The sequence below is a fragment of the Mercenaria mercenaria genome, chromosome 12 (genome assembly GCF_021730395.1).
Source record: "Mercenaria mercenaria strain notata chromosome 12, MADL_Memer_1, whole genome shotgun sequence".
Lineage (NCBI taxonomy): Eukaryota > Metazoa > Mollusca > Bivalvia > Venerida > Veneridae > Mercenaria > Mercenaria mercenaria.
This window is the reverse complement of record NC_069372.1, coordinates 31,147,449-31,158,957: the sequence shown is the minus strand read 5'-3', so window position 1 is coordinate 31,158,957 and position 11,509 is coordinate 31,147,449.

The window sequence follows — 11,509 nt, the reverse complement described above, 5'->3', positions numbered from 1 at the left end:
AGATTCATATTAAGAATGGAAAGAATTTATAAATAATCCAGCAATAAAGTCAGCGGTGTATGCTTGCTTTTCTACCGGTTATACTGCTCAAATTAGTTACATAATTTCACCGTACATTATGTTTATTAGTTTTATAAATATTGTATATTTAACACAGTTATGTAATGAAAAAAAAAACACAAAAAACAACAACAACAACAACAAAAAAAAAAAAGAAAGAAAAAAAAAGGTACAGCTTTAATTTATTTCATAAGTGAAAATATATGAATATCATAGTAAGAAATGGAGATTACTTTTTCAATGCAAAACAGGATATTACTATTACTTAATAATAAAAAAAATATGTCTGAATATTTTCAAATGTGGAACCGTTTTGAACGAATTATTTTGATTTCAAAATATGCTGTCTGACTTCTGTGTTAGAACGAAAGTAAGAGAATTGTCATCAGTTACTAAGTAATTTTTTTAGACTTTGTAAAATGTCATGATCAGTTATTAGAATAAACCAAAGAAAAATTGTGCAAGCAGCAATAGATGTAAAACTTGGTGCAATGGTATCAACAACTGTGTTCTCCGAATGCCATATAGCTAGTGTTAAAAATCAATGGAAGAGTTTGCTAATGAATGGAAAAAGTAAAATAAACTCAACTGATGGAAGTAGTAATGCTGATGGAAATAAACGGAGAATATTATAAACATTTTTGAAAATGAATTTACTGAATGAATTTACTCTTGAAGAATATTGTAAAAAAAAAAAAAAAAAAAGTGATATGTTTAGTACACATGAATGTGTTCAAAGATAATTATCCTATTATTGCAAGTAACAACCTTTTGATTCTTACAATTATGTGAAACATGTTTGCCAAATTAAAAAAATTGAATGTTAAAAACATTGCACAAATTAAAAAAAATTGTTATGAGCACTTTTATTACTCAATCATAGGCTATTATTTACCTTTACACTTGAATGTTATTAACATTTTTTGTAAAAAAAAGAAACACACACAAAACAACAACAAACCCCCCCCCCCCCCCCCAAAAAAAAAAAAAAAAAAAAAACAAACAGTTATGTATACAGACATATAAGAAAAAGACATTGGGCGGTGGGGGTGGGGCAAATTTCCATTCCAAAAATTAGAAGGGCGGGGGTGATGTCCTATTTATCATTTCAATTGGGGAAGGGGTGCGTGGTGGGGGGGGGGGGGGGGGGGGCAATAAGCAATAAGCGGTTCATTGGGGGAAGTCCCGGAGGACAAATGTTACAAATGTTTCTACAACTATAAAACAACCTACATAAATTGTAGTTTGCGTAAATTTTAGATATAACTTTATATCCATAATGGTTGCCTCTAAACTTTATACACTTGACCAGGTATTGCTATAAGACTATAATTCAAAATGACATTACACGTTTACCTTATACGACTTGTGTAGAGTGTATATGCAATGTTGTACAATGCTGAGAAACAAACGCACAAACGCACACACGCACACGCACACATTCTAAAGAGCGCAGAACCACCATGGTGTTTTTGACGTTTTTTTATGTCATTCAACAACATCTGTTTAATTAACTTTCACTGATTGGTGCGAAAGTCGGTATCTTAAATAAAGGCATTTTTACAGAAACTATCAAAGGTAAACTAAGCAAAAACTGTTTTATAAATGGAGTGATTATATAAATTAAAATACTGACATCTTGTTTAATTATGTGTGAAAAGCTAACAAAAAGTAATTTTGTTTTCATTGATTTTACGAAAAATGAATAACAGCTCATCTTGTATCCTTTTCAAATGTCTTTTGCCCTATTGTTTAAACAATTTCTACTGTTGAAAAAGTTATTATTTTACAAAGAATCCACGATATAATTTTTGTCCTTGATTATTTCATCAGTAGTGATAACTGTTGAATTCAGCAGCAACAGCAACAGATCCAGTAATGTTCAATTCCTCATTTACTTTATTTACTTTATTTATATAACTTTCAAATTTCCAGTTTTATCTTTTAAATCAGATACAATATTAAAACTGGTCTTAGATGGTTGTATGTTAGTATCTACTAAGCTATGTTATACATTAACTAATAAACCGCGACAGTGGTCTTTCGAATTTTCTTTATATATTTTGTTATATTTTATATTCAATAGTGGACTAATTTGCAGAAATGACATAAAAATGAAATTATCGCAACGAATATAAAAGATTTTCATCGATTAGCCGGACAGGGCTCGATTAGCCGGACAGGGATGTGAAAATATTTAAGAGATGACAAATTGCAGTTTATTGTCGGAATAAAGAAACTAGAGAAATACACCCCAACCACCCCCACCCCACCACCACTGACCATTAGGTTACATTATACTAATTCAGTTCCATTTTTATTTCATATAAACAATTAAATCTTGAGACCTCATTTTTCAGTACTATAGAGCATTTCTCTGATACGAAAACCAAAAATCATCTGTTACATCTTTATATGACTCATTATACCATACTTCATCAACCACAATGAACTACATGTAACACTGAGTAGTCATTATACCATACTTCATCAACCACTGAACTACATGTAACACTGAGTAGTCATTATACCATACTTCATCAACCACTGAACTACATGTAACACTGAGTAGTCATTATACCATACTTCATCAACCACAATGAACTACATGTAACACTGAGTAGTCATTATACCATACTTCATCAACCACTGAACTACATGTAACACTGAGTAGTCATTATACCATACTTCATCAACCACAATGAACTACATGTAACACTGAGTAGTCATTATACCATACTTCATCAACCACTGAACTACATGTAACACTGAGTAGTCATTATACCATACTTCATCAACCACAATGAACTACATGTAACACTGAGTAAGTCATTATACCATACTTCATCAACCACAATGAACTACATGTAACACTGAGTAAGTCATTTATTATTTGGTGTAAACAGTCCATTAGAACACCATCACCACCACCACCAACAACAACCACACTATCATGTTAAACAGCCATATTTCCCCATTACATCCTAACAAATAAAACCATTAAAATCAACAATAACAACAACAACAATGAAATAGAGAGATAAACAAATGTATAAATGATCGAATCTGCTATTTTTTCTGAAAGAAAAAGAAAAACAATGACATTCCCAAGAGAATATCTCTAAACGTTTCATGATGAACATGGTAAGTGGTCATATACCTTGAAACAGAAATTATAGTTGTGCATTATTTCTAGACAAAGTCTCCTGAACCGTTTTCAATTAAAAGAAATTACATATATTATTTACAAATCAAGTTTTCCAATAGGCAGGAAATTTTCTTCAAATTAGTTTAATTGACAGTAATGAATTGAATTTGTTAAAGTGGTAGTGTTTTCCTGAAGGTATTATCGGCAGCATGAAGGCAAGGTAAGATTGCGTGTACGGACATACTATCTCATTCCTAAACAATAAATCGCTAAGAAGGATATTGGTCTTGTTTATGCAACTAATATAATAATGGATTTATTTTCACACTTTTAATACATAAAATTGATTCAATTATAACAGCAGTCGTTTTATATACCAGCGTTTATATCAAATGGGAAAAAAATTGAACTTTAAAAAACTCACCACCTTTAAAAAGACAATTAAATAGTCTACGTATTCATGAAACTTAGTAATGTAACTTTCCCAATAGTTTTAGTGATGTAACTTTCCACATAGTTTTAGTGAAGTTAAACACATATATTGATTAAACTTTTGCACTATATTTATTAAATGCAAAATGCTCGATTTATGTTTATATTTTTTTTTTCAAGCCCAAATATTGTAATGAACATTATATGGGTTCCAACAGAAAATCACGATCATTGATTTTGTATTTGTTAATTGTAAAAATGAGCAAATAATATTTATAACTATATATATAGGTACGGTTCAAATAAAGGTTTAAGGTAGGGCAACTAGACTATGAGGTTAAACAAACGGAGATAGTTGTTAAATTGATATTAATTTATATTACAACAATAGCATTTATAAATAACGTACATCAGCATCTCTATTTTTATTGAGCTTTAATGGCATTTATCATTGTCCATTTCAGTTCACAAGTGATATAAATTGAGTTTTAATTAACGATTAGCAACAACATCTTGGTTTTAACTTTGCAGTTACGTCGTGTAATTGGTAGACATAGTGTATGTATTGAATGACTGTGTACTGATATTTTAAATTTGTACACAGTACACAGTACTTGTATTGTATGTACACAGATGAGACTATTATAGACTAAATATTATATTTCTTAAAACAAAATACGGAATTTATATTGTTTAGGTCTTTGAAAGAAAAAAAAGAAAGAAAAAAAAAACACTAAACAATAATAATAAAAAAGAACAAGACAAAACAAAACACTAAAGAGAGCCGCTAACAGAAAATTCGAGGTATTGGTGCTAGCACTTTAGCAATCGGATACCCTCGCATATGGTCTAAGAGACATGATTTGTTACAAGAGGGGGTTTCGCTGTCAGCGAATATTGTATTATAACATTAAAACTCCGGAGTAGCGGAGAACAAAATGAGAAATGTATTCGAAAATTGTTCACTATATCAGTGATCTTTGATGTTTGTGTATTCATGAATTGTTCACATGTGCAAATCATTTACAGGGAAAAGGACCTAGATAACTACAATTATTGCTAAAAGAACAAAAATATGGCACTATCAAATGACACAATATTTCAAGAAAAATGTTAGAAGAAAAAAATAAGAGAAATAATCCTTAGGAGGAAAGAGACACTTCTTAATAGAATTATGTGGTCTGTTTTACTTACATCTAAATTTGTTTAGTTCTTTAGAGACCCGATATAAAACACAGTTTTAATGAAGTTGGAAACCAAATAATTTGAATTATTTTGATACAATGAAGTATAAAGGCACATGTCTAAGAATAAAACGAAAGCGAAATAATGAGATACAGTCCCGTCAGCCCGCGCTTTATGAAAGATACATGTATTATAACTAGACGTGAAAATAAAACATGCGGGCATCTCCTTTTCCTACGTCCTCAACGGTCGTAATTTGCACGCACATCAGTATCTAAATCAGTCATTTTCAATCTCACAGAAATCAAGAACACCGGTTCTGATGGCGAAACATATGGTTACTAATTTTTTCCACTCTATTCTTAAATAAAGTTCTAATGTTGATACTGCAAGGTGGAATGTGAGCGATATTTGAAAATAGTGTCACATCCTTTACGTATTACGTTATGACGCATGCACCTGTCCATCTGCCCGTCTGTCCGTCCGTCATATTTCGCGCCCGGAACATAACTTAATAAACATTCAAGACATTGACTTGAAACTTGGCATATAGGTAGGTGGCGATGATACGATGTACAGAGCCCATGTACCAGGTCGGTAAGTCAAATGTCAACGCCAGAAATGAAGCTCAAAGGTCAAATTTGTCCCCGGAGCATAACTTAAAAACTATTTAAAGTATTGACTTTAGATAGGTTGCGATGAGTTTTAAAGAGTGCATGAAACTGGTTTGTAGGTCAAAGGTCAAGATCACAGCAAGGTCAAATCAGTCCGTCATATTTTTGTTTAGAGCATAACTTAATAGCCGTTTAAGGTATATTTTTGCACCAGACTTGGCATATATAGGTTGCGATGAGATGTGATAAACTTGGTTGGTAGGTCAAATCTCAATGTTAATCTGTCAGCTGCTTTTTGTGTCTGGAGTACAACTTCAAAACTATTCAATGCATTGACTTTAAACTTGGAATATAGATGGATAGTGATGAGGTGATTTGAGGAGTGCAACAATTCACATTACTCCCCCAGCATCTCCCGCCCCGCCCCCTAAAATAATCATTATTAGGTTCTTGTGTCTTAGTATTCGAGCGCTTGAACAAGGTCTGTTGGTAATGAGGCGATTTGAGGAGTGCACACAATCCCCAACATTGCCCCCCCCCCCCCCCCCCCCCCCCCCCCCCCAAAAAAAAAAAAAAAAAAAAAAAAAATCACTATTAATTTCTTGGTGCCTTAGTATTAGAGCGCATGAACAAGGTCAGAAGGGTAAAAGTCACGGTTACAGCAAGATCTGTCCGTGATATTTTGTGTCAAGGTTATAACTTAATGACCATTCAAGGTATTGACTTCAAACTTGGCATATAGCTAGTTGGTGATAAGAAGATGTGCAGAGTGCATGAACCAGGTCTACAGGCCAAAGGTCAAGGTCACAGTAAGGTCAAATCTGTCCCTCATATTTTGTGTGCAGAGTGTAACTTAATAACCATTCAAGGTATTGACTTCAAACTTGGCATGTAGGTAGATGACGATTGGACGTGGTACAGAACATATGAACTTGGTTGGTAGGTCAAATCTCAGTGTCACAAATTGATTTCAAATCTGATTTGAAACAGTATCACAGCCTTTCCATACGCCCATTTTGGAAAGAAACGGGCGTATTATGTTATGGCGCATGCATCTGTCCATCTGACTGTCTGCCCGTCTGTCATAATTCGCGCCTGGAGAATAACTCAATAACAATTCAATGTATTGACTTTAAACTAGGCATATAGGTATGTGGTGATGAGACAATATGCCGAGCGCATGAACAAGGTCGGTAGGTCAAAAGTCAAGGCCACAAATCGAGCCCAGAAGTCAAATCTGTCTGTTATATTTTATATCCAGAGCATAACTTAATAACCATTCAAGGTATTGACTTCAAACTTGACAGATAGGTAGATGACGATTGGGCGTGGTACAGAACACATGAACTTGGTTGGTAGGTCAAATCTCAGTGTCACGAACTGATTTCAAATCTAATTTGAAAACAGTATCATACCCTTTCTATACGCCCATTTTGGAAAAAAAAACAGAGATATTATGTTATGGCGCATGCATCTGTCCCTCTGCTTGTGTGGAGTATGTAATATATCAAGTTGTTGCTTAGAAACCTGCTTACATGCAAAACCTTCGCGAAATTTCTATGTTAAAACATGGCATAACTTTGACAAAATGTTGGCCAGAGCTATGGAACCTACTCTATAAGGCGATCTCGTGATATCATAGGTTTGTATAGAGTTTAATAGCATTCAGTTAGTAGTTTCTAAGAAACCTGCTTACATGTACTACACACCTTTAGACTTGAGTCTACATTGAATGTCGATCTACGACATGAACATTTTTAAAATCTATGACCTGGTAATTTTGAATGTTTATTTATGAGATTACAGTTCTGGGCCTGCATGTAATGACCATATACGACCCGAAACTTATTCAATGTTAAGCTATGAGTGCAGTCCTGGATTGTCATTAAAATTTCGACATTTTTTTAAATATTGATCTACGACCTGAGCATATCTAAATGTTGATCTGCCATCTTGTCATCTTTTAATGTTGATTTACGATAAATACCCTGAAAGATTTAAGAACTTAACACTTACATAGCTCTGCTTTAAGCTACAGTCACACGTACGGATATGTCCGTGCGTTGAGGTACGGTGCGGATGGGATTGGTCTGTGAGGGGAGGACACGAATAAGTAAGGAGCAGTACGTCTTAGTACGGGAAAAATGGTGAGAAACGGGTAACAAAAAAATACAGAACGCCAGTAAGTACTACGTTGAAATACGTTTTACTGCGCCTGGCAACTTGCCCAGCGCATGTACGGGTCCGCGGTGAACTAGGCTGAACTATGCTTAAGTACGGGCAGCCTCGGATAACTACGTTCAGCTACATATCAATACGGCAAGGTACGTTTCAGTACGGATAACTATGTTTTAGTACGTTTAACTACGGATGAATAAGTTTCAACTAAGTTGGACTAAAGTCACACTCAAATGGCTACGGATCGCTCAAACTTTTGTGCATGTTCAAAAGTTGGAGAAACTTGCAAGTTTGGTATAAGTCTTGAATATGTTGGTACGGATTGATACGGATTACTACTTTGAGGTACGGCTCAGGTACGGACCGATACGGATTACTACGTTTTTATCCGTGGCTAGACGTAGCTATTCGTGCCGTATGTGTGACTGGCGTATAAGATATGTACTGTGGCAGAACGTGAAATGTCTCTCATTGTATTGAGCATTGCTGACCAACGACTTGAGCATTTTTGAATGTTGATCAACGATCGCAGAACTATTTTTTCAATGTTGATAATGATTGCAGATCTGGGTGACCATTTGGAACATTTGAATGCCAATCTAAGACCCGGATCTTTTAAAAGAATGTCGATCTCATATGTAGCTAACTTCGCGCAGCGTATACTATTTCTAAATTTGACCATTCTATATATTCTAGCATAAAACTGCTGTTATTGTCACTTTTCGGGGGTGTTTTAACAGGAGAGAAAACGTGTGTTAACAGAGAGATTCTCGCGCAACACCTTTTTATATATGCGCGTTCCGTGGCAAAGCGTAAACGTATTACGGCCCCAAAACGGATAATTCAGAAGGAAATGACGTCAACGTAATAAACAACGTAAACTTTACCGCGCATTTCATGGAAATTTAATGACGTTGAGGGACAATATATTCATTTACTTGGTATTTTACGCGTTTTATGCTAGAATAGCGTTAGCGCATATTCTTTTCGTGTTATAACATCTTCAGAATCCCTCGGGAATCGTTGGTACCCTCGCCCTACCGGGCTCGGGTACCAACCAATCCCTCGGGATTCTGCAGATGTTATAATACAAAAAAACATGCGTTATCCCTACACTTATGCATCTTAGTGGCCAATCTTGACCAACAGCACTTCTTTATTCGGAGATTGTACTTCAAAATCAGTTTTTTATAGTATTTGGGCCAGTGCTGTAAAAAGTATCATCCAAAATACAAATTTGCTTCAAGTACATGCTCTTCAAGAAAGAAAGTTGCATTGGTGACTTTGCACAAACCTTGTTATTGCCTTTGAGAAACAGAAATAACTGAGACAAAATTAATTTTCAATTCGAGACATTTCTTTTAAACTCACGTCCTTCATGTATGGTGTACCCCATTTACTTCCAACTTTGACTTATTTTGCGTGTCCCAACGTCATGTATTTCGATTAGGGAGAACAAACAATAAAGTTAGTTGGAGAATCAAACCAGATTCAACGTTCCATGTTTTTGTGCTTATACCATTTTTCAAAAGTAGTTATTGGATATTTGAAGTTAAAGCGATGTTATTTTTGTTTTTGTTTTACGTAATGGAAGAGTTATTACTCATTAGCTTCCGTTGTAAGAACGGTCTTCGCAATTGTCAAAGAAAGTAACATTATGTTTGTGAAAGTCACGGAAAAACTCGTCTATATTCCCACGATTTAAGTTCCATCAATTTTCTTGTTGTGTTAGAAACAGTCATCTGCACCAAGTCATGAAAGCATTATCGCACCTTTCGACCCAAGGGCACAATTTTGACATGTTATATTATTTAACCAGTTACCAATTGCTCAATTGTATTCAATGATAATAAAATTTACTTGTGGCCAATTTTCATATTTACGATACTTTATTTTATAACAATTACGCTATTATTTATTTCGCGGAAAACATTTCAAATATCGCAGAAATCCCCACCCCCCTAACACACACACACACACACACACGCACGCGCACACGCACACGCACACGCACACGCACGCACACAGCGTAACTAATTTGCTTAACTGGAGTTTTATTGACCTTTTTTCTAATTTAACCTAAAATTTATTGAAATTTACTCAAATTCTGATTAAATTTTTTTCCTATCTAATTATCGGTGACTGACTAACTGATAGGCCATTTATATACATGTAATTAAACGCTATTTTTTCGTTTTATGTATAACTAACAGAATCAATTTCTTTTACTTTCATATCTTCAGGAAATAAAATACACGGAATTCGCTGTCGTAATGAGCTGTAACAAAAATGTCATATCAATATGTAAAAAAAAGTATCAATTGTCAGAACATGCCTTTTTATATAAAGATCGTGTTTATTTTCATGAAAACCCCTTAGCTAGCAAGATTATATAAGCCATAAAGTCCAGACTTAAAGTACATTCTGCTACTATACCCTGAACACGAGCACGTGTTACCGCACTCACGCTTTGCGAGAAAACAGATTTCATGTTTGCGGTAAAAAGGTTAACTAAGTGCTAAAATAATTCTATCTCAGTGTCAATGATGTGAATACTATCCTGTGTCAATGATGTGAATACTATCCTAGGCGGTGGTCAGTTTCTTCGTTTCACTTATCACTTTCTCATGATGATTGTTGATCAATGTGAGAAAGTGATAAGTTACGAAACTTCACAAAAAACTTGCTAGGTCAGTATCGAGCGTGTGTTATACGTGGATGTAACTCAAATATATATATATATATATATTAAATTACAAACACATGCTTCTAGGACCATAAACGTGGGAAAAAATCACGTGGCTACAATAATATGTACATACAGAGAAAATTTAAACGAATTAATCTACCAGTCCAGTCGTGACAAACGCCACAAACGGGCCTGCACATCTCACAACAAATCTTCTGCAATTTCGACGCTGCTTTATACACACACCCAAACTGTACTACACATTCGTACTGGTTCAACATTTGCATATATACTCAAATCTCTGTTATCATGTCTCACAAACCAGCAGTGATATTTTGGTCTTTTAAACTGATTGATACCAGAGAAGCTTTATTTTCTCTCTCTGAAAGTTAACTGGATCTCAAGGATACACTGAATTTATAGAGATAGTTTGCATTAAGAGATATAATTGAATTAAGAACAGTTGACTTTTCCAAACGTTACGAGTTTGCATAATAAATTATTATATAAACAGGGAGAATTTATACGAACTAATCACCATAATCACAATACACCAGACCAATTATGGCAAAGCGCATATAGCAGTACAAACGGCGCCTAGCAGTACAAACAGCGCCTATAGCAGTACAAACAGCGCCTAGCAGTACAAACAGCGCCTATAGCAGTACAAACAGCGCCTAGCAGTACAAACAGCGCCTATAGCAGTACAAACAGCGCCTAGCAGTACAAACAGCGCATATAGCAGTACAAACAGCGCCTAGCAGTACAAACAGCGCCTATAGCAGTACAAACAGCGTCTATAGCAGTACAAACAGCGCCTAGCAGTGCAAACAGCGCCTAGCAGTACAAACAGCGCCTATAGCAGTACAAACAGCGCCTAGCAGTACAAACAGCGCCTAGCAGTACAAACAGCGCCTATAGCAGTACAAACAGCGCCTAGCAGTACAAACAGCGCCTATAGCAGTAAAACAGCGCCTAGCAGTACAAACAGCGCCTACCAGTACAAACAGCAGCATGGAAACTAATCGGACTTGTTGTGAAATGTGCAGGTTCGTTTGTACTGCTAGGCGCTTTTCCTACACATATATATTGCTACCACTTATATCTCTCTTTCAGACTAATGTTTCGTTGACCGCCACGTTGTATTTTTATACAAACTGGCCTTCCAGACACAAAAAAAAAATCATATTTAAAGGCATAACC